The sequence below is a fragment of the Synchiropus splendidus genome, chromosome 11, assembly GCF_027744825.2.
Source record: "Synchiropus splendidus isolate RoL2022-P1 chromosome 11, RoL_Sspl_1.0, whole genome shotgun sequence".
In the NCBI taxonomy this organism is placed as follows: Eukaryota; Metazoa; Chordata; class Actinopteri; order Syngnathiformes; family Callionymidae; genus Synchiropus; species Synchiropus splendidus.
The window spans coordinates 2,810,945-2,835,108 of NC_071344.1; the positions used below are offsets into that span (position 1 = coordinate 2,810,945).

General features: G+C 42.0%; 1 protein-coding gene across 1 annotated transcript in view; it reads right to left on the minus strand.

Moving 5' to 3' along the window:
• Positions 1 to 14,198, minus strand: part of mid2 (midline 2) — a 111,031-nt gene extending 96,833 nt beyond the window's left edge. Inside the window, exon 1 of the mRNA XM_053878302.1 lies at positions 13,997 to 14,198. The gene's annotated coding sequence lies outside the window, so the exon portion shown is untranslated. The remainder of the gene's footprint in view (positions 1 to 13,996) is intronic.
• Positions 14,199 to 24,164: the final 9,966 nt, after the last annotated feature.

Genomic DNA, 24,164 nt, shown 5'->3' on the forward strand with positions numbered 1-24,164 from the left:
GGATCGCTCTTGTATGGAGGCATTCGATGGAAAGCAGTGTGGATCCAGTTCATTTTCAAAGTTCAACACAGTATGCAGATTTGGAATCACACACCTAACACTGAAAGGTCACCACAGTGAGGGAGATGGCTGCACTGATGTTGTCACTTGACACCACAGACGATGAGGTAAGACAGTGGTGAAATACAGAGCAAACGTGAGACAGGGGTTGAACAGCTCAGATACTCTTTGACAGTGGTTGAACCGCTCCTGCTTGGTCATCAGACGGTGCGTGCTGTCACTGCTGAAGTTGCTCTGTTGCTGGTGGAGTGGGTCGCCAGGTTTGTCTCACTTCAGCTCCGCGCTTGTGTATCTAAAATGTTTCAATTCTTTGCATTCTTTTACATTGATTAGAATAGAAAAACTGGACTGAGACCCTGAAGCTTTCCCATTACATACTCATGATGTTTACCCATCTAGGTTTACGTATGTGAAAGTGGTTGCTAGTGTTGATAAAATCCTTGACGTCTAATTCAGCCAAATGTCGGCCCTGTCAACCCAAAGGCACCGCAGTGGTCTTCATCAATCCAAAAGTTCTTGAATAAGTCAAAGCAGGACCATCGGCTTTGTTTAGTTGCACTTTGGATGAGAAACATTTTTTTGTGTTTTTATGAATCCCTTGAGACTCACTGCGAAACTAAACAAATAAGGCAGTTGATCTTGCTTGCCAGATAAAAAAGAATGTATTTGCTTGGATGGTCGTCCTGTGGCTGTTCCCTCACTACAAATGACAGGTACATTTCCAAGACATATAACACCACCTTCACTTCTCTCACACCAATCCACAGAAGTGCATCAGAGCCCGTGTTGCATCGGCTGGCGAAATCCAATAGGCATCGGCAGGCAGAAGCCATATGCGGAGCGATCCATAATGAAACAAGCCACAGCTAAAGTGCTAAAGAGCCCAGTTTGTCATGCCACTGTGTGCATAATTGCTAGTGTGGGCATCAGGATTATCCGCTGTGGCAGCAAACGCAGCCCTTCTTCTGCGTCCGCATCCTGCTGTGACCAGCGACTCCCTCGTGGTGCTGCTTTCTGTGCTTTTGATTTGATTTTCTAGTTCTCAACACACTCTTTCCACCATTGACAGTAAAAAAAAACACATAGCGGCTTGTTTATTTGCAGCTCTGGCCTGCCATTCTCAGTGCAGTGGCATAACAAGTGCTGCCCTCACTCCTGTCTGTTCCTTTGGTATCTCAAAATAATTAAAAAAAAATTGATAATGTTTTAAAAATAGCATCCAAGTGTGATTTAACACTTGGTAATTCATGAAAATAAAAAGCGTGGGAGCAGTTGTTCTGACTCAAAAGTCCTATTTTATTCAACGTCTCTTGAAGACTTGCTTGCTTTCCTTCCCTGCGGCAGTTTCCTCCAGCATCTACAAAGAGGCTTCAAAATTGCAATCAATTATTAGAAGCATCTCGACTGCAGCTCACAAAGCCGTGGAACGGAATTTCAACTCCGCCAAGTCATTGAAACCACCGGGGAAACATCTGTCACAGAGCCAAAATGAAAACCTGGGGGTAAAAAAATGGATTCAAAAGCAGCTGCTTTTGATTTTTCTTCTTTTATTGTTCATCACTTACTGGAGGATTTACAGTTGCAGAAGGCGCCTGCAGAAGGTCGCCATCACTGAGGCAACCAGCAGCTGGCTGCAAATTTGAGTTAGAAGGAATATCTGGATAAAAACTGTGTGACCTTTTGTAACGTGTGCCTTGACCTCCAGAACCTTAGTACCACCACAATGACCTGTCAGGTGGAATAGGGGGCGACCACAGATAAACCTTCTACCTCTGTATCGGTTAATGCGCAATATTACAAAGAGTGTGACAAAAAGCATTATTTACTCTAGTAAATACACAAAACTGCACATGTGCAATAACAAGATGGGAGAGCGCCTTCTGTCAGTACAATTTTGGGCTAAATTGTGGGTGGGATTGCAGCATACAGACACCTCTGCTCAGAGGAAACAAAGCTAGATCTGCATTAAATAACAAACACATTTCACAGCAGTTCTATGCTGCAGAATGACCCTCGATCCCAGTGATGGTGTTAACTCAGGACCTCAGAGGAGCGATACTTTGAGTGTGGCGACAAGCAATTACCTGGATCCAGCAACTTGTCCTTGGTATACATTTTCCTTAAGTTGTTACTTTATTCACGTTTAAAAATACAGATTTGCAGCAAATATTGTGTTCCTGAATGGCTCTCGGGCAGACTTCTAGAGAGGTGCCACAGCTATAAAACGTTGCAAGGAACCCTGGTAATGAAAGAGAAAACCAAAATAGCCAACCGTTTCGCAACAGTTTGAAGCTTGTACTGTATTTTTACTGCATCACCCAGCCTCATCCATGGGTTGCTTGCTGGTCGCAGGTTGATAACCCGCTTTATGAAAAGACATTTCTTGTGGTGTGAATTTGGTTCACCACAAAGATGGAGAACATTTTTGTCTCTTGTTTCTATCGGCACAGATTCATTTGAAACTGGAGGTTACGCCATGATCATTTTGTGGCATCACTTAGATGCTAGTTCAAACTTTTAAAAGTTTTATTCAAGTTTTTCTCTGGACACATTTCTGTACATCACAGCAGACAACGGTGCTGAAGCTGTGAGCTGATTTTGTCGGCTGAGCATATGAGGAACTTTGGCAGTTTTGACATATTAACAGGAAAACAAAATCCAAATCTACTCCTCAACCACAGCAAACTACTACACACTTATTTGATATTCACATGGACTCAAACAGTCCATCTGTTCATGTCTCAGAATACATGAAAAGAGGAACCTGCAACACTACGAAACAGTGTTACGTTGGACTGAATCTTTCATCATCGGTTCCTGAAGAAAGTGTCAACAAGCCTCATAGATTCTCCTGCAGAGCAACCAGAGGGAGCATATGGTACACGGTGTGTGAAGGCAGAGACTCGTAGCCTCAGGTGAACGCGCCCAACTGTGAAGGTCGGATTACAAAGATCGGATGTAATCAGATCACGGATACCAGGCCTTTGAAAAAGAGTCAGTGGGACTTAGGGGAGAGTTTTATGAATTTAACAAAAATGACACAATAAAACGATGCAAATACTTGGAACCCAGCAAAAAGAAAATCATTGTCTCAAACATCAAGTGTATATAGTTCTCTGTAAGGCAGAGCACTTACTTTCATTAAACAAACCTGTTTTTGTCTATTTGTATTAGACGTTTTGAACATTTTTCATTTTGAAATATCTGAGGTGACTTTCATGTTGTGGGGTTTGTTTACAATGCCTTCAGTTTAGTAGTTAACCACCAATCTCATCTGTCCTATCTAATTTCTAACCTTCACTAAAGACACGTGCGTCTCATTTCAGGAACACAAAGCTTCACAGACCTCATCACTGGTATTAAAACTATAGTATCTGATATTAAAAATGTAACAGCGAAAGAAAGTATTTCAGATTTTCTGGTCAAGCAGGAGGGCTGTGTTGCTACTGAGAAGTATGTTGACTGTACACTACCTGAGAGTTTACAAGCAAATAATTCAGAAAAGACTGTATGAAAACATGCCTTTTTCACAAAGCATTTCTTTAAATGCTCCCAACCTTTTTTGTACTTTATAAAAGACACATATCACCGGCAAAAATATGTCGCACTTCATGCTGAAATCCCTATTAATTTTGACCTTTTCATATTAACCCAAGTGCCAGGTTTTAAACGAGCATTTCACCTCAGAATGATGTTATCAAACATGTCGCTACGATTTATTCAATTTCTTATATTTTTCAAACACACCATAAGATCATCTTTCAATGGCACGGATGTAACACAGCATCCATACAAGCTGATGCACTCCACTTAGAGGATGCGATGGATATAATGTGAAATTTGCAACACAGTATTGGCAGGCCTCACAATCTTCATACAGTGTGTATATATGGAAATCGCAGCAGTCAGAAATAGCCCATAGCTAATCCTCATTGGTCTCAGAGCTGAAGACTGATGTGTTACTGTGTGATTGTGGACTTACACTGGCGGTTCTGTTGTGATAAACCCTCATCACAAAGCCTCCACCTCATTATCTCGAGCCATTCAAACACTATCGCTCTGATCGCTACATTTTCAATACAAATAAAAGACAACACCCATAACCGTTCGAAGCAGACTCACACGGTGCAAACACGACTGCATGAGGGCGCTGTTAATCTTGCATCATATCATCAGCACGCCGGCAGTTTTCCCTGGACGTCCGTGGAGCGTGGCTTATGCGCGTTTGCTTTTGTAAGGGTTTTCTGAGGATAGGTTTCTCATCGGTCACGGAATTACGTGCAGCCGGTTTGCTCCCCGCCAATTTTAGATCATGCAGAAAATGTAAATGGATAGTTCCTCGGCTGGAGTCACCAAGACACGTTTTATGGAATACACATGAGATCCTCGGCCCGTGCTTTCCCTTCACACATGTGGCTTCAAATTCAAAAGCTTCATTTCCAAAAATAAGAGCAGTAAGTCGGGATGAGTGATATGGACAAAGAAAATGGTGTAATTTCGGCCAAACGATAATTATCACGATAAATACACTTTCATTCTATTCCATGTGTTGGACACACTGCAGTCTCTCTTGAAACAGTTTTATGATGAAACTTATTGGTGGAGTTTGTCTCCAACACCATGATTTGTTGATGTCTCAATAGAACAGTGAACTCAGTGCAGAGATGAGAAACTCAATGTTTCAGGTCTCTGGTTGAAGCCGCTGGTGCTCTGCCAGCTTTATTTAGGGGTTAAATGGAGCTGTCTGTCTGCTGTATCTCATGTCTCTGAACAGTTGACTTGAACTATGGAGCAGTCTGGACACGTTTCCTAGATGCTAGTGAAGAAACCATCAGGAGAAGAAATGATCATTTAGACATATTCTATTCTCAAATCATCATGACACAAACTGTCAGTCCTTTGTCTTGTATGATAAAAAACCTTTTCACAATTCTCTCTCCTAAAATGCTTGTTTTTCAATGCCTTATTGAAGATTTCACTCAAAGTTTGACCGATTTAGAATTTGTTGATGGTCCCTAACTGATGTGAGAGTGTGTCTGCGATCAGTGAGCCCTAATGGGGACGTGGAAGAGGACGCTGCCGCCAATATCCAATATCCAACTGTTGTCACCTTGGCAGCGGGAGAGCTGCATGTGTTGATGTGGACCAAGGCAGACGAGTGCGTCAGAGAACCTATGAGGACCATTCCATCTCATAAAAGAAACAGGGATCCAGAGACTCCCAGTCGACCAGTGTCATGATCAAAGGTTCCTTGGATTAAAAATATGTTTAAAACTACGATCGTGAACCAAAGTCCACCACACTCTCCACAACTGTCACACGCCGGTGTCGGCGCGGCACGCTGTCACGGTCTCGTGCCAACTGTATTTCGATTCATCCCAGTGGTGCGCGAGAAAGAAACAGAGCCCTTGTTGTAACATAATACTCCAACTGTGTCCACAGAGGGATACACTGAACACACCTTGCTGAAATGTGTCTATTTGAAACGCTTAAGTGATGAGCAGGGCTGCCGTGCAGCTGAACTATTGGGACGTTATGCACACGACAAACTCCACCACCAAAAAGCCCATAATTACTCTTTTCATCAACATTTAATCGAATGACGGAGATAAGCTGACAGAAGCTGGAACAGAGCAGCAGATTGGAAACAACAAAGAGGAGATTTCCATTCGGTTTCGGGCCGAACGGTTGCATTGCTATGGAGGAAGAGTTTAAAAGGCAGCAAAAGACAAGCAGGTGATCGATACAGAAAGTGGAAATGCTGGCAGTGTAGCATCAGAGGTCAACGGTGCATTGAGAGAGGTCAAGAGGAATCTGTTGTTGCTCGATGAGACGGTCTTGCTTTACTCATCCGTCCAAGTGTTACAAAACATCAAACAAAACAAAAGTATGAAATGATTCCCATGTGCTGACCTATACGTGAAACGCATGCAATGTCCTTGGACGAAGGGAGCAGTCCAACGCTCACCAACAATGCACACAGTGGAAAGACTTGTTTTAGAGAATGTGTCAAACTCAAGGCCCAAGGGCCAAAGCTGGGCCGCAAATTCTTTTTTTGTGGCCCGCAGGAGATATAAAGTCAAAACTTTCACTTCAGGTGCACCAAAAACATGACCACAAACCAAGCATCTTTATTTAGAAATATTAAAAGATATGTTTTTCCTTTCACAGTTGAGCAATGGGGATTAAAAATCTGCAAAAATAATGTTTTAATTAAAGCCTTTTGGTAATAAAAGTGGCACCATGAATGAAGCAGATGGTCACTATGATACAGTGTTTATACCAAGTCAAGTCAAGTGTTGTTAAGTCAGTCAGTGTCTCCAATGATTGCAATACTTGATTGCGTGATACTATCAATATTTTTGCTGAAATATAGCAATACTGGTGTGATATTGTCTTGCTATTTTAAGTCAGCTGGGTCAATATTTAATACATAGACACGTGAATATGCTGCAGCATTTGTGACGTTTAATACGAAACTTTGATTTTTGTACACTGGAGTTATTTGGTGGATGAAGGGAGCAATTCATTCCTCTGCAAAATTCAACTGAAAATCTCACTGGACTGGCGTCATAAGAGTAAACTCATGCACATAATACTATACTTATCCGATTTCCCCCTTAAAATTATGGTTCCTAAGACAATATATTGCTGAGCTTACAGCATTGCAATGTAGTGCAAGGTATTGTATCACCACTCCTGTATCGGCATACGGGAAGAATCGCAAGATTCCAGCCAATACACAGCCCGAGTCAATGGGGTTAGGAGAATGGTCTGTGTTTGAAAAGGTTGTCCCCAAGCATGACCAAGTTTGATAGCACCACTTTAGGAAATTGAAAATGTGAAAAATAGTTTTGCATGAATATAAAAAATGATTCTAAATAGAACAAATGGAGCTTATATTTCTGTTTCCCGCTCAGATCTTCTTCTAAATCCTTACCGACAGATAAGCTCAATGGAGCTGCCCCAGGTCCTCCACCCAGTTGGGCACCCCTGGATCACCTCACCAACTTAACTGGCCTCATGCCGGGGAGCTACTGTCCAACCCCGAGGAGAATCCTTTTGCTTGCTTGTATCCCTTATCTTGTTTTCACTGACACTCAGCCGTCCATCATGGTTGGACTTCATGACATCAGTACTTTTGTTCCCTTCCGTTTAAGACTTTGTGTGTTGAACCAGCGAAACACTGAACTCTCCACAACCTTTAAATCCACACAACCAAAAAGCACCGGCCAAACACTTGACAGCATTCCTTAGAAAACCATAAGCTCCTTTATTGTAAACGGAAAACTGGTAATCAGGTTTCACAACTCAACAAAGAAGAAGTTTAAAATGAAACCTTTTCATAGCTTAATCCCGAGCCACAATACTGAGATTGTACAATGAGTGCGGGAGTCAAATGATTTCTTCTATCAGCAAATTTGGATCTGGCTTCTAATGATCGCTTCAATTGATGACGTCCCTGGACCCAGTATTGGATTATACACGTCATCTCAGTCGAGCGATTCCACTTTAAAAAAAATGATTATTTTAGACAGTTTAAACTACATATCTCATAGAAGACTTCAGTCGACAACAAAGAAGAAAAACTGAAACACTCGCATGAACAGAAAACAAATGCAAATGTAATATACTGCTGAGAACAATAACAACAGACATGAGGATTGCAGTACAAATTACAGAATAAAAGAGGGATGAACACAAAAAGGCACAGCAAATCTTGAAAAAATGTAATTATGCATTGGAATATGTCCAAGATAGAATGTAAAACTGCCAAAGTGTACATGAAACTAACACCCTGTGCATGGTGATACCCTGTGTGTGTTTAAGCTTATACATCCAACTGAGGGGAAATTGGGGCATTTATATCTTTGTGGGTCTCTTTCATCTGACCCCTCAAGCCTCAATTTGAGGAGGACGACTTCACAACGTCATTACAATTAAGTTTAGTTTAGTTCAGAGTCCTGGTTCAGGTTATCCATTTTGGATGGTTAAGTTGAGGGGGAGAGGCCGAGGAAGGCAATATATCAAAAATATAACTGTGTGTGTGTGTGTGTGTGTTTGTGAGTCAGATTCTCCGCTGGATATTCTGGATATGCAAATGTCCAACTCCTGGGGCACCGCAGCATCTAGCCACACTGCTCCCCCATTGCTCACAGCACTGAGGTGATTGACAGCCAGACCACTCTCCAGCCCAGAACTAGCCCACCAGCAAGGTCCACATACCTGAACGCACGCGGCTGTGGGATCAGATAAGACAGGAGAAGCTGATCTCTTCACACTGCAGCTCATTAAAATGCAGCGCCCAATCCCTCTGTGTCTCTATGCTGGATATTAGTCAGCTAACGCAACACACACACACACAAGTTCATGAGGATGACGTACCTGTCACAGGAGAAATAAATACATCTAAGATGGTAGGCTTTGATGGAATGAAGACGTATTGTTTCAATGAAAACTGCCTTCTATGAACGTTCTTCAGGTAAGTAATAAGAGCAGGGGAAGAAAACTGCAGGGTTCTCCCCAGTGTGTTAGGAGCATCGGCGCCCCCTACGCTGGGATCACTCGTGACGTCAGTGCCCTCACTGTCAGTCAAGCAGGACTGGCTTTTCCAGGAAGACCTCAAAACGGCCTCGAGGAGGTCAGTGAAGGATGTGCAATGTGCTCCCTATGTTGGGGAAAAGTCCTGGGGAGAACCTCAAACTGATGACAAAATAAGTTGGGTACAATAGGGTATGAGGTATAAGGGTATAATAATGGCCATATAAACTTTATATTTATTAATTTATTTTAATATTTATTTCCATTTCAAACTTGTTTCTCCTGTTATCCGTTGGACTTGTATAGCTTATTTACAATAATAATAATTCTTTGAAATAGAATTTATTGAGGGGACAAAAATATTTTCAGCTAAAACCATTTTTAATACTGCATCAACAACAGCCTAACAATGTAAACTAGGGGTGAGGATCTTTTACTATCTTATGATTCAGTTTGGATTTTTGGGGCCATGGTTTGATTTAAAATCTATTTATAAATTTGTTTTTTCATAATGATTTCTGATCTGATTTCTGATCATGATCTACTGTCATGTACTTTGCAAGACAAAATGACAAGTAGATACATTTAAATTTCTTCTTCACGTTGCTTAGATGGAATTGTTGCAACTTAAAACCAAAATTACATACTGCTTGAGTAAAAAATAAAATTGCCTCTTAATTTTAAAAAGTATAGTTCAGTCAATTCTGAATCGTAGCAAATGAGAATCACGTTCTTCTGCGAGTCGGCAGCCTTGATGTAAACCCCTTCAAAAGTAAGTGCTGCAGATGTTGACTTCATGTAACATAATATTTAACTCGGTGTGTCTATTTTTCACTGCAAAACCTGTCTGTGAAAATGGGCATTTGGCTCAGTGTGGTACATGTACAGTGTGTCAGAAGGGCTTGAAAACATCTGCGGAAGATTGTCTCCTTTGAACACTCCAATCATGTTGTGAATGTTTGCACTAATAAGCAGCGACACTAAATGGTGGCCAACACTAGCGCTCCCCACTCCATGTAAACAGATGGTCCAGCTCGCCACTTCGCCATGGTTACCTCTTTCTCAAAAGTCTGTGAAGCGATATCACAACCCTCCGTGTACTATTCCCTAAACACAGCAGTTTGGCTTGTGTACTGTACATCTTGCTTGACCTTCTGCTCAGAATGTGCAACACGTTTTGGCCCCTGCCTGCGAGTTTGACATCCCTGGACTAACATGTAGCACTACTGGATATTGGATGGACTCACATTGTAATCACTGCAAACTGATGAAAAACAAACGCGAATTCTAAAAGTACCTGTGGCAAAAACCATAGAAGCTAGAAACACATAAAAAAGTCCAGATAAAAGAACAATGCACCGACTCGACGATTCTGTTCCCCAAAATACCAATGTCACTCTTTAAATTAAACATGGTTCTCCTCATAAAGATGTGACTGTAAAATTGTAAAAGCTCATTCTTGTCAGGCAGGATAAGTTCCCACATACATGATTCCTTTTTCTGGTGGCTATGAGGTGAATCTGAAGCCAGTGTTACAGTTACATAAGTCACACGTTGTTCTTTCAAGTGCTTCACCCTGACATCTTTTTTAAAACTGAACACCCAAATTGCACCTCAGTAAGCCTCAAGCTCTCCCTCAACTATGAGCCAACCAGTTGACACTCGCTCAACTGTGCAGGACGAGTCAACCGACTCAGCTCGGAGGGTTGTCATAATCGAATGTTCAACTCCTGATGAGTAATCGTGGGAGGCTGTAATGAAGTACACGTCTACCCCCTCTGCTTCCAGCTCGTTCAATAACACAGCTGTAATTTCAATCTGACGCTAAATACGGCGGTCACACGGGAGACCACTGATGCAAGCGGCAACACGCACATGAATAAATGTCACAGACCCACTGAGGTCAAGCTTAAGAAATTGCCACAGATTGAATCTGGTTTTCAATATGATTTTGGCCTCCGTGTAATGCGACGCGCTTGAGGCCGAGGAAGCCGACAACACTAGATCGGTTCAGGCGGAATCTGGGACACAGCGTGAAAATGTAATTTCAAATTTCACGGACATTAAGGGCACATCAGAAAGGAAATTTAAAATTCATGTTAATACGCAGGCTTATTGTTAGATATGACACAGCCTTCATTATAAAAGTTCTTTTTGTTTGCACCAAAAGTCGTCTTGAAATAGCCAGTAGTTACCCTCACATCAAGTTCACCAAGAATGGGGCAATATTGGAGTGAGTTCTGGAGACAGCTCCATCCGCCTCTTGTCTCATGTACAGCATCTCAACAGCATGCAACAGTGAAAGAAGTGGAGCGAGTTATTGGGCCTACAGGTTGAACTCGGAGGTGCTCTGCACTACTGATCCGGTCTGTGACCCGACAACATCCAGAAGTTTCAGTCCAGGGATGGATCAATCATGAGCCAAGTATTATCAAGCACACTTGTTGAAATTACAGCTTCAGAAGATCTACAGTAGGTCTCGCGTCACACATGTTCCCCTGACATACGACACCACAGGATCCATTCAACCGAGCTGAAATAACATGCCAGCACCCCTGCTGTTTCCAGAAGCTCCCAGTCAAAGCCCAAGCACGAGGCGGAAAATACTTCAAAGAGACTTGGAGTGGCATCAGATGGGGCACGATTCCAGCGTGAAAAAAATATGATGATGACCGGCGTTTTCCTTCGACGTGAAGAAAAGCTGAGGGTCAGATTGTGGCAGGAGGATACACTGGAAAACAGATCCACTGCATCACATCTGAATAACACTTGAGGACATTAAAGTACCGCTGTGTTTCATGGGTCACGTGCTGCCCTTGAAGATGTCAGTGGAAGCACCCCCGCAGAGATCCACGAGGCAGAAGAGTCTACCATGGACTTTATTTATTCTGGGTCTGATGATCATGTGAGACAGGGCCAGCGATCAGGTTCAACCAAAGGTTTAATATTCAGATGCAAAACTTCAAAGGCGCCTATGGGACGAAGTGGAAATATGGTCCATCCATGGAGACAGTGGTAGACAGAAGAGCACTTCTTTCAGCAGCTACCATCATACTGGCTCTCAGTCGATCGCATCAATTAACAGACACTCCTCTTGTCATCATTAAAATAAATCAGTAAAATGACAGAGAGGTGCAGCCACGGAGAGACTGCTGGAGCAGGACCACTGTTGATGAATGATGAATGAGGGGGTCAGTTGAATGTGGCCGACCAGCAGAGCGGCCTCAGGAGCATAAGAGTTTGCTACCAGGCACTTGAACTCCTCATTAAGAGATCCATGGAAAACGACATTTAAAAACAGACTCCAATATACTTTCATTTGCAGTCTTACAAACAGGCACTTTGATCATAAGATGATTCAACAACTCATGTGAGGCTTGGTTTGCCATAACTTCCAACATGCTTCCTGAATGAACTCTATTCTCAGCAAGGACGGAGCTCTGGTTGCAGGGACAGAGAGAAACACATCTTCCAAGCCACAGTCATTTCCACTGCTAAGTTCTCAATCATACTGCTGTCACAAGCAAAACAAATGCAACAAAATATCTGCCACCTCTCATAAAGGCAGCACCTCTACCTCTAATAAAGGTGAATCTTGAATAAAGTGCACATATCGCAGGCCAACATTTGGATCCTCCTTCCTTTCCACCCTGTTGTTTGGTGTCATGCATAATAGATGCACTGCTGACATTTAACACTCCTCTATTCAGAGGCCAAAGCGATCCACCGTCACCTGCAGCGGCATCTTTTCAAGAGGCGCGAAGACAAACTGTCAAAAATACCAAACATAATTACCAGAAACGTACACCTTAGGCTGTTTTTTTATTGAACTTCTGAGATGCTGCTGCTGTGGTGAAAATATAGAGAGACAGTTTGTGGGTGAAAACAGGAAACAGAACATGCAATGTATATTTATTTTACTTGTTTTTCCACAACTTTACATCTCAGTTCATGTCAGTATGATTGAGAAAACCTGTTTATACTTTGACTTGGTTGTCTAGGAAAAATTGTTGTGTTTTTAATGGTGTGGCTGCACTATAGACACAAACATAAACAAATGATGTTTCTTTTGTTGACTGTTTCCAAAACAACGCTAACTAAATAAGTTCTTGGCAATTATAACATGTCAAGTCTCAACATTGTCTATAGAATTAAGTCAACAAATGCGTTCAAAACTTAACAAAAAATACACCATCTACTTAATATAGTCCAGCCCATACAGCACACAGTACAACGCACAGGACTATCCACAAACTTTGTTTTATGACTGTAATCTGCAGGGTAAAGAACTGAACTCAAGATCTGAACGCACTGAACCATAACTGTTTCGTCCAGTGTCACTCCAGTTCTTCTACAAAGTGCAGGTTTGCAGTTATTTGCGCCTCCATTGTTGTAAACCGCAACATGTCAACTCATCCTGTCCATTCAGTCAGTGCTCAACATGCAAAGTTTTCGTTTCGTCGATAATCAGACCAGCACCCAGTGGTAAATATAGACATATAAAAAAGAAACTCCAACTCCATCGTGGTAAATTTTACATTTGCAAGATGCATGGCTTTCCTGAAGACATTTAAAAAACGCTTATTTTGGTAAGCCTCTCTTTATTTTAGCACTGTATGTTATACTACAGTAAGGTTTCGTTCAGTAAGACGTCAACAATCAGACCAGCACCCAGTGGCATATGACATATAAAAAAGAAAATACATAAGACATTCTGCACCAACTCCATCGTGGTAAATTTAACATTTGCAAGATGTATGGCTTTCCTGAAGACATCATAAAAATGGCTATTTTGGCTCGTCATAAGTAGTAAGCTTTGCACACAGGCCCTATGATAATATAAACAAATATATATGATGATAATCGACAAAAGAGATATATTCATACACCAAACAAATCTGCAAAATAACTGTGCAAAAACATTAGAACAAAACTTTTAAAACACAAGTTGTGAAATTTGCTCACTGAAAAACATTTTTAAAAACAGTGCCAAAATATGTGCTCGTTTTTTCGTTCCTACGCAGATCAGCACGACAGGAAAATGATAAATATGTTGGCTATAAACTGTTACTCCAGAAAAGAAAGGGGCGTGGCTACACTTCAGCGGTCGTTTAAATGGAGTAATGTCATGTATTATGTGTTATTTAGAGCAAAAGATTTGCTAAATTCAGGCTTTGCAGCCAACTGGTAAACTGGTGAAAACAGGTCGCGATAACTTGTAGCAAACACATGACATCCGCATGTTCAGATAAACGCTAAAACGAACGTCTCCAGATCGTGTTTCTCAACATCGCGTCGACTTCATGTCACGCGGAGCGAGATGAACCGCCACATTCAACATCATCCAGAAGACAACACGGAGGACGTGGAGCACCGGAGAAACACGCGCGCCTACCTCGTCTGTCGGTGCCACAGCGTCGCTCTGACAGAAGTTAACACGAGTCACACACTCGCGTGTCCGTGACAGGCGCGTTTCTGAGTCGCAGCGCGGCGTGGTTGGATCACAACGGCGCCTCAAAACAAAGCTGGTCCGCGACGACGCGGTTCCCAAACTAAACGCTCCCCAGGGACACGTGACCGCGGCACCGGGAGCGGGAATAGCTCAGCGTTCCCTCCCGGCAGCGGCGGATCAGTTACTGGCTGGTGCTGGAGTCCAAGACGCCCGAGCTGCGCGCGCCCTCCACCCCCGTCTGCACCCACCGTCACATCCCCCTTTTAAGATGCCCTACTGTTTTGGAAATGTCTTTTTGGAAACTCATTGTTTGTTTGGAGCTTCTGAAACTTATAGATTAATGGTATATATATATATATATATATATATATATATATATATATATATATATATATATATATATATATATATATATATATATAGTGTCAAAATAACACTGATGTGTTTTATATCCAAATAAATACTTTTTCCCCCCAATGTTCATTCATTGTCGTACACAGCATCCAGAATTTCTTATCCTTTATTAAATGTATTTACACATTTACGCATTTTAAAAGCCTTCCATGAATAACAGAAAGCAGTACTCTCGATGCATACAGTCCAGCTGTCTTCTGTTCGTCATGCCAAACCCTACTTGGACAACAGGCGTGAGCCCATTCTCAGTTGTCTTGAGTGATGCACTGACACGTTCATCATAGAGACTCAACCTGAATGTACATCTTTGCCTTGTACTGTACTGAGTGTTTAATAGATACATTGCACTCCCTCTATAGCCACAAAGGAGTTGTCAGCAAGCCAAATGCCAGTGCTGCCTACACTATTCTAAATCCCCTCCTTTATTCTGCCAGATGCTTTTAACGTCTCACCACTGAATCCTCCCCGTGCTCCTGTCCCTTTTGCTCCATGCTCAGGAGCTTGTTCACCTTCAACATACAGCTCCAATACACCACATGTATTGCTTCTTTAAACCGAGGAGGTTGCATTTTTAACACGTGGCATGGCTTGTGTAGTACATTTCTATCTCATATGATTGACTGCACCAGGCAGAGGAATCTGAAGACCTTTCAGTTTTTCCTCCGCAGTTCCCCATGGTCATATTTTGAGGGTTGGTGAATGGAAAACAAGAAGGGCTCTGCCATCAGCAACATGCTGCGCATATGTAGGCGTGGGGAAAGTCACATCATTACAGCTGTCTGCCAGCTCACAATGGAAACTGGCTCTCTCCGAACGGACCCATTTCTGAGCTAACGTGTGATGGACGACCAGGGAGACCTCAATCAAAAGCTCAGAAAGCGGCTTCTCAAATAGTCAGTCAGAACATGCAGATGTTCTGTGCTGTTTACAAGAAAGTTCTGAGGCTCGCTTTTGCACATAAGCTGACAACATTCACTCACAGCTGCAAGCCTGGAGATTTTCCAAAAGAAGAATTGAGGTTACTTCTGTCACCTTTATTCTGGGTTTTAGATGAGAATAAACTGCAATAGATGGGTCATGATCCACAGAGGCACATGAAGCAGAAGGATGACGTGGGTCGTGCGCTACGCCCCGGACAGATGCTGAATACCAGCAGGACCCAAGTTCAAGTCGGCGTCTTCATTAGTTCCTCCGTGACAAGATGCCTATTCAGTTTAGAGAACAGGCACAACTTAATTCTGGAGAGGATAGCGATAGAGGCTCTTTGTCTGTTGAGCCGCTCTGGCGCTGCTCTTCTGCCTGCGCTGGCTGCAGATCACAGTTTCCATCACACACTGGCTGATCGTGTCATCTTGTGCCAGCACCACAATGTAGTAGACAGCGTTTGGAATCCAGAACTTTTATCATGCAATCTAGTCTCACAAGCTCCAAAAACATTATAAGAATGGTGACACCGTGTCGGAGACAAAGCGCGTGAGTTTGTTTTGAGAAGTGGGTTTTCACAAGTGATTATAATGGGTTTGACTTGAGTTGTATCTGTGACACAGGTTTATTACATGTCTGAAGTGAAATACAGCTATTTATTTTACTTTGACAAACATTCATCTTGTGTATCGCGCTTTAGTGAGACATCCTCTTTGTCCACTTCAGGCCACCCTCTATCACACTACTTGCAGTAGCTGCTGGAGCTTGAAATAAACAAGGCGCTTCTATGGTTCTTTTATATTCCTTTGCCCTACGTTGGGTACAGTGATGCGTTCAGGAATGTCGGAATTTTCTAAACAACCGAAAATAACTGAGAAGGATGAAAATAATATGCATAAATATTTTAAATAAAGGCAGTAGTGGAAAACTGACTTCTTTTTCAAATTCTAAAAGATTCTCACCAGCCTTGGATGCTGAATCATTATTCGCCCAACAAAAACAAGCACCATTTGACGCTTTTGTTGCGGAACAAGCAGATTATTCCCCAAAGGCAAAAAGAAATACTACAGCCACTGAAAACTGAAGCATGAAACTCCACTAAAGTTACTGATTTCTACTGAAGCAGGGGAAGAGAAAAGACACTTGAGTGCATTTTTAAATGACAGTAGAAACTAAACTAAAGAAAGGGCAAGACTGCAGCGCCTGTCATGGCTTGGAAAAGTGGACAAATGACCACAGCCTTAGTTTTAGCATATTTAGCGCTATTGATCCTCAACCCGATTGAGTTTCAACCGCAGGTGAACTGATCCAGTTGGTGGTGGAGGTCATTGAACCGCTGCTTCATCAACATCACTTCCTCTATTCAACTCAGAAAAAACCATCATTTCACATCAGTGGAAAAATCCCAAAACACTTATTATCAACAAATCAATCTTTTTTTTCTTCACATATTATAATATTTTTCCGTTCACAGTTTAATGGTATAAGAATATTTGCCACAAGAAGCCACATTTTGCAATTGGAATGAATTTGATATATTACTGACTCAAATGATGGACCCACTTAAACAGTTTGACAATGGCACAATAAATCAGGATGGTGGCTATATTCAAGTTTTTCTATCACCTTATTCAAACTAAAGCTCTTTTAATGTCTTGAAAATGTTTGTTTAAGAATTTCAATTTTGTAAGAATTTCAAGTCCATTCAGAGTAGTGGAAACCCTGATCATTGTGGAGTGAAAAACCTCCCTGAACCAAAGCAAACAGATGCTTTTGTTTGCTTTTGTTCAGGGATGATTCCTCCATGTTTGTTGTTGTTGTTCTCATCCTAGCTGCCACGTGTCTTGTGCATCAGTGGGATCAGTGGAGCAGGAACTCCTGCACTGACAAAGGTTCCCTGTTGTCTGGAGAGCACACTGTTCAATTAAATTAAATTAAATTAAATTAAATTAAATTAAATTAAATTAAATTAAATTATTTTTTGTTGTTATTAATTAATCATAATTAACTCATTAAAGTCCCACCACTAGTTTCAACAATATTGTTCTGTGTAATCCAGGTCACTTAGCACACTCAGCTTGTCATAAAGTAAATGAATGTGAATGTGTAATTCATCAACAATGTAATCCTTGTGGTTTAGTACAGCAAAGATAAACCATAAACTCACCCAAAATATTGAGCTTCCTTCCGACAGCTGCCAAACGTAAACAATAGTCTTGATTTGTTTGATCACAGAAGTGTGCGGTGTTCGCCCGACAGCAACAGAAGTGGGATACTTTGTAAGCTCCATATTTTCAGGAAAACGGATCCTCAATTACTCCGAGTTTAGCTGGGAACATATTGTTAATGAGCACGGGGCTCATAAATACTTAATTGGAGCATAATTGGAGATAAGTGCAGCAGCAGTCTGGAAATATGCTCAGCACAGACGGCTTGTACTGCGATCTTGCAAGGTGACCCAGTTTTGGGATGTTTTCAGTGCAGATGAAACTCAAATTAACCAAAAAACAGAGAGCCAAACTTTGCTTTTGACTTCCTTGTGAGCGCATTTCGAGCCGCCAAACAAGGGCTGGAGGCCAGAATCAAAAGCTCCATGTTCAATCACGGCCACTAAATAAAGCAATTCCTGCATTATGGAAATACCTCCGCTAAGCCTCGACGGCTTGTGTTCTTCAAGGAGTTTTGTTAAACAGCTCTGGGTTTGTTTGTTTGCTTGCTGTCTGTCTGCATCTGCAGCTTTGCAAAGTTCCTGCTGACTCTCAGACGATTGTACCGTCAGCTAAACACAATCCTGCTGCGACGGCAGCTCATAAATGCCTGAGCAGAGGAAGATATTTGGACAGTTGGGATCGTATTTGCTTTTTTGTCTGTTCTGATACCTCAGCTGTGCAAGTCTGAAGATCAGCCAACGTGACGCGGGGCGGCGACTTTGACTGTTGCTGACCATTTACAGAGGATATGTATCATCTTTAAACAACCTTTCACACATCAATAAAACACTGGTGTCCGGCCCTGTGCAACGTGGGCACACGCTTGTGTGATGTGACTTGGCGAGTGGAAGGGTGAATGCTTCAGGAGAATGTGAGCTTTCAAGTCGCTTTTGCCACAATTTGTGATGATCCGACATGTTCATAATCAGCAAGGGGCAGCAGAGACTCTGATTTTGGCCCTGCATTTTTAAAGCTCTGGAGTACAGTTTGTGGTAGCACCTCTACCCTCACTCACGGAGGGTGGTTCTCTGCAGGAGTGCAGTGTTTCTGCAGTGTTTCTCAACCTTTTTCAAATCCCAAGGCACAGCACCACAGTGCACTGGTGCTCATATTGCTGTAGAAAATCCCTATTCATTTGTGAGAAACTGTAGCTACTGACACTGGCTTGTTATTTTGCCAGGCTATTTACAGAAACAAACAGCAGAAAATGTATTTGTTTCAAATGTGTCCAGAAAGGGGTGGGCTGTATGGCAAACTATATCAAAATGTACTGATGTATTTACTTGCTTTAAAAACTTTCCCACTTCTCTTTTGCATGGTTTTATTGTAGTTATCAGACAAATCCTTAGCATTCTTTGCCTGAACCTGCTTCGTAAAAACAATGATTCTTTCTCTCTTCACATTTTGGAGCACATTTATTTTGTTGTGCATTGTTTTTCACCAACTTTTAAACCACAAAGCAAACTTTGACAGTCCATGAGCATCAATAAAGTGTGACGTCACTTTAGCCGTTAGCTCTGTTAGCTCTGCAGAATCTCAGGGAATCCACGTGATCTCCTCACGTTGGTTGCTCCTCAACACGTTGTAATTCTCATGATTTAATGTCATCATATCGTCCACCTCTATCTCTGGACGAATGAGGTGAAATTGGATCATTTTCCTGCGCCGCACCTGACAGTCTCTCATGGCACGCTAATGTTCCGTGGCGAACAATGACGGCTTACGACTATCACCCATCCTCTGAATCCTTCCTGTTGACGTCTCGAAATGCTGTTTGGTGAGCAACATTTGACTCATATGAAGTGCCAGTTTGTCAACATGCTACTCAGAGCGTTGACTTCTGTGTCAACAGTGGACTCTATAGTCCACATAACGAAGGTCTGTATGTGACGTATCTCGCAAAAAACTGAAAAACAGATGCAGCTGGAACAGGATTTGATGAAGGGTGTTCTTGAAAAAAGCACTCCTGATGTCATGTACAGGCTGCGGCTGTCTTCCAGTCAGTTTTCATCACCCTGAGCTTGTTGCTTTGGTGGACAATGTTCTCACCAAGTCAGCCTCTCCGTCGCCATTACCGTATGGTACTCTGCTGCAATGGTTACCCGCTGGAAAGCTTGTAACTGATGCTCTTCTCCTCCTTCCCAAAGCCGTTAGCCGACATTTCAGGCACTTTTTACGGGCGGAAAGCTTCAATACATCAGGATCAAAAGCCTTCTGAGGTCCACGGTCAGATGGTAATGTGGCGTGACATGTTAATCTATTCTGAATCTTAAGAGGGGCTGTGAGGGCCTGACAGTGCCACGAGTCATCAAGTGGATGCTGTCCCGAAAAACCATCCTCCCGCCATCATAGAGGGGCGAAACGTAACCTTTCCGGCTTGACGGTGGTCACACGTCTGCCCTTCATCTGACTAAGGGTTATTTTGGGTTCTGTCTACGGGCTTGGCAGTGGCCCGCAAGGTGGTGTCACCCGCCTGAAATTGGATTGGGAGGGATTTAATAGGTTTAAAGGCTTTGGTCCTCTGTGTAATGAAACAAGATAGAGGTGAAAATACCCCAAAGTTGTGACTGACAGATGGAAAAATGGACCCAGTGAAGTCGGGCCGAGAGCATTCTGATTATTCTCACGTGCAACTGGTTCTTCTGAAGGAGGAGAGAAGCCTTTCATTTGAATGTTGATGATGAGCATGAGGGCATGGGGTTCTTTATGTGACTTATAGGAGGCATCAGTCCATATCTGTGTCAAGGGAAGAATTGATCAGTGTGTTTGATGAAAATAGTCATGTAATATATATGTATATTGATTAACAAATGTGTACAGTATCAAGTGTACACAACGTTTTCTTTTGATCTAACTTGCAAGCTTATTTTGGCACCACTCTAATGGGAAATGTAAAAAATATAATGAAATATGTTTATGTCATAGAAACCCAAAAATGGCCCTACAGTCAGTGGCCAACATTTAACAGCAAAAGAAAAATCAATGAATAAACCCACATCATCATTTGGCACACAGCGCTGGGAATGAACGTCCGAAGAGTTTCAGAATCTTCCCAGTCATCCACTCTTAAGCCCGAAGGTCATGACCAGTCGTCATGGTTTCCAAGCTGTCTGCCAAACTGTCAGCGCTGCAGAAGTGGCCACATGACTGAGCATATCCTCGTTCTTTTCAGCCGGCCCTGGGAAAGAAGCCGCTCAGAGGAAGAGTGACAACAATGAGGCGAGGAAGGAAAGAAGAGATGCGTGCTGGACTTTACCATCACACTGTTTACAGAAAGACATAAGGACTTTAAGTACAACGGCGGTGAAATGTCAGTAGTTGTTTGCTATCACAACCATTAGCGGCCCTGCAGCTTGAGAAACCTCACACTGTGTGTTTGGAGCAACTTCAAAGTAGAACGCCGCGAATGGTTTATCAGTCACGCTGTTTGACCCCGCAGCAATTCACTTCCCTGCGAGCCGATATCCCTTACATGAGCTGCTCGGGCCCCCACGCACTCGCAACTGTACCATCCCTCCACCATTTCATCAATTTGTTTTCTTTTTGACCAAATCTAAATATTTAGATTTTCTGTTTGTGTCTGTGTTAGCAGCATATTAGCCATAATATTTATAGTCTTGTTAATCTATACTTTACCCTGGAAGGTCACCAAATATTCACACCTAAACATCACTGATAATAAACCACGAATAAGCAAGTAAAACTATGTTCCTCAAGTGTTACCAACAGAATATACAGATTTTAAGGTTGTTCTAAAATATACATTGGTCATGTCAAACTGCAGCCTCTCAGGCTACATCCCACTTGGGGGTTTGGAATTCATTGTCAATGATAAGAGGCCCTCACTCCACTCAAAGGGGCCATGACGCTACAGTTTAAGCTCTTGTTAAATGTCACAAATAGCATTGTAAAATGTTGAAGAAAACTCCAACGTTCAATTCTTTTAGGAAATGCCATGCATTTACTCCTATTGTTTCTGGACTCTGCTTTTTGTTATCTGTGATAAACAGCAGTTTTCTTCAGCACGCATCTGTGTCGTGTAGCTTTGCGTTGATAGAACACTTGAATCAATGTGTTGATTTAAAAAAAGCGCTTTATTCAAAAAGAAAATTGTATTTCTCACAGTAAAGAGGGAGTGACAAACTGAGAATGTATTGGACAGGTTCTTTTCAAAAAATCAACTACGAGTCTGGTCATTAGAACAGGAACAGAATTTATAAATGTGTTTATATCCACGAACATCGATGCTTTCAAGTGAGATCCAGCAACCGTTTATCCATATCATCCCACATTCAATCCTCCAAAATGTTGGTACGCTGTCACTTTTCTGGCTGATCTGTAAGCTGCGACAGCAAAAAAAGAAAAAAAAAAAAAAAAAAAAACGAATTCAAAAACATAAACTTATACAGAAACATGCTTAACAGATTAATCATATGGACTATCTTTTGGAAAAATACGAAGAACTATGAAGAATTATCAGAGCAATAACAGGCACTACATGCTTATAACCATTTATTTATGTTCAGGTCTGTCTTCAGTGGTGGTACAATGGTCTCACAAACACCAGTATCACACGTTACACACAGTTGATGACTTACATGGGTTTTCTGTGTCACACACTCCCTGAAAACATCCACCCAAATGGCATCACAGTTGGAGTTCTCATACAGTTGCCTTGACCTACAATCTGTGGAGCTTTGAAACTGAGTCTGAGTCGGCCCCTCGGACCCCTCTGACTATGTTTCTAAAGTTAGCTCTCTTGAAGTTGGCCCACACAGAGACAGAGAGGTGACGGTCTTTTCACACTTCCAGGGCTGGAGACGGCCATTCGTGACTGAATATATGGGTCGGCTCACAACCTGTTTAACTAAACATGAATGTCATAGTTGACTGTGAGCATCATTCATATGAAGGTGTGCTTTGGATTCCACTAGAGCAGGTATTTGTGTGTGACATTAACACACAGTAAAACAGGCATTTAAAAAAAAATTTTTTTTTTTTTTAAACATAATGGCATTTCCCTCAAATAAATCAATCAAACAGGACATTCATTGCTGAGTCCAAACTGACTTGGTCAAAACTTAAGGTGAAGATATCTGGGATTGTGATTTGACTCAAGTACATTGAAAAAGTGACTGTGGATAGTTGAAACATACAATTTTTGACTACAACAATTAAAAAAAAATCAAATTTTGACTGGTTAAGTTTAAGATAAAACGTCTTCAACTCTGACTTTGATGGTTAATGAGTGAGGTCTATTATCCTCTTCGCAATATGCATCTTTAGTATTTAAGGAAGTGGATTAAAACACACAAAGTCCATCTGTGTCACTGAATACGTTTCTGATGCTCTGGTTTTAGTTGCAGAAGCGGTTGGTGACCTATTTTAGGATGCGTGAAACTCAGGTTACAGACATCAGAATAGTCAAAATAGAATAATTTAAGATCTAAATCAAGGGTCAGGTCGTTGTCTGAAGTTGTTGTGTCTGCATTGTGAGTTGTGAAGCAGGAAGTGTGAGGAAATTCAGTGTTCTGAGGGAGGAAGAGGTTTCTGAGGGAGAGGGGGATTAAAACCACGCAGCAGCTTCACGTGGGCTTCACAGCATCTGACTCAAGTGAAGACAGTCGGAGATGAGATGCTAAATTATTCACTTATTTGGATTCCGCACCCATATTGATCCCATGTTTCCTAAAGTAATGACCCTGTCTTGAAACAATAGCGACCTGTCCAGCAGAATAAATGCATTCAATTGCACTTAGTGGCTTGATGCATAAATAGGGCTGCTTTGTATTCAATCACGTTTTATGTAAATCCCAATCCTCATGCTGATTTATGTGCTTTAATGCATCCGAATGAAAGCCCATTGACTTCTGGGTATAAGTATACCATCGCACACCAGTGACCCAGTTCGACCTCTGCCGTGCCCTTCATCGCCACTGGACGCGTCTGTGCCACTGACCACATGAGCTATAAAAAGACATCTAATCTGAGTGGTGGACTTGATGTGTCACATCCTGTTTGAGTGGCCGGGCAGCACAACAATGACTGCTCAAACAAACAAACATGCTTTCAATTGCCGTGCCATTCACTTACCAACCTTTCTGGGCCGGCGAGTCACTTCATGTGCGGCCTGTTTACACTTCTATTTTCGCCCTTGCCACCATTATCACCTGTATAGAAGAAGACAGTTGTGAACAAACATGTCCTCGATGCTTGTTATTCACGGCGAGCTGCGTCGCTCTTAGAAGGCGAACTTCCAAAGAAACACATTACTGATCCAAGGATTGTGAACAATGACAGCTTTCTTTTAATCTCATGCTGCTCTCGCCGCAGTCAGTGAGCAAGTGTTCTTGCCAGTATCAGTTTAAGTAAAACGAGAAAAACAAGGAAGGTGCTTTTTTTTACGGGGAATTGGATTTTGAAAGAACGTAGAAAAGTTCACATATTTTCTTTTGTCCTTTGATGGCTTGAGTGCTGGAGTCATTCCCAGCTATGTGGGGTGAGAGGCAGGGGCTGTTTGGCTAACCATTTAACACCAATAAACCTCCGTTTTTACACAGCTG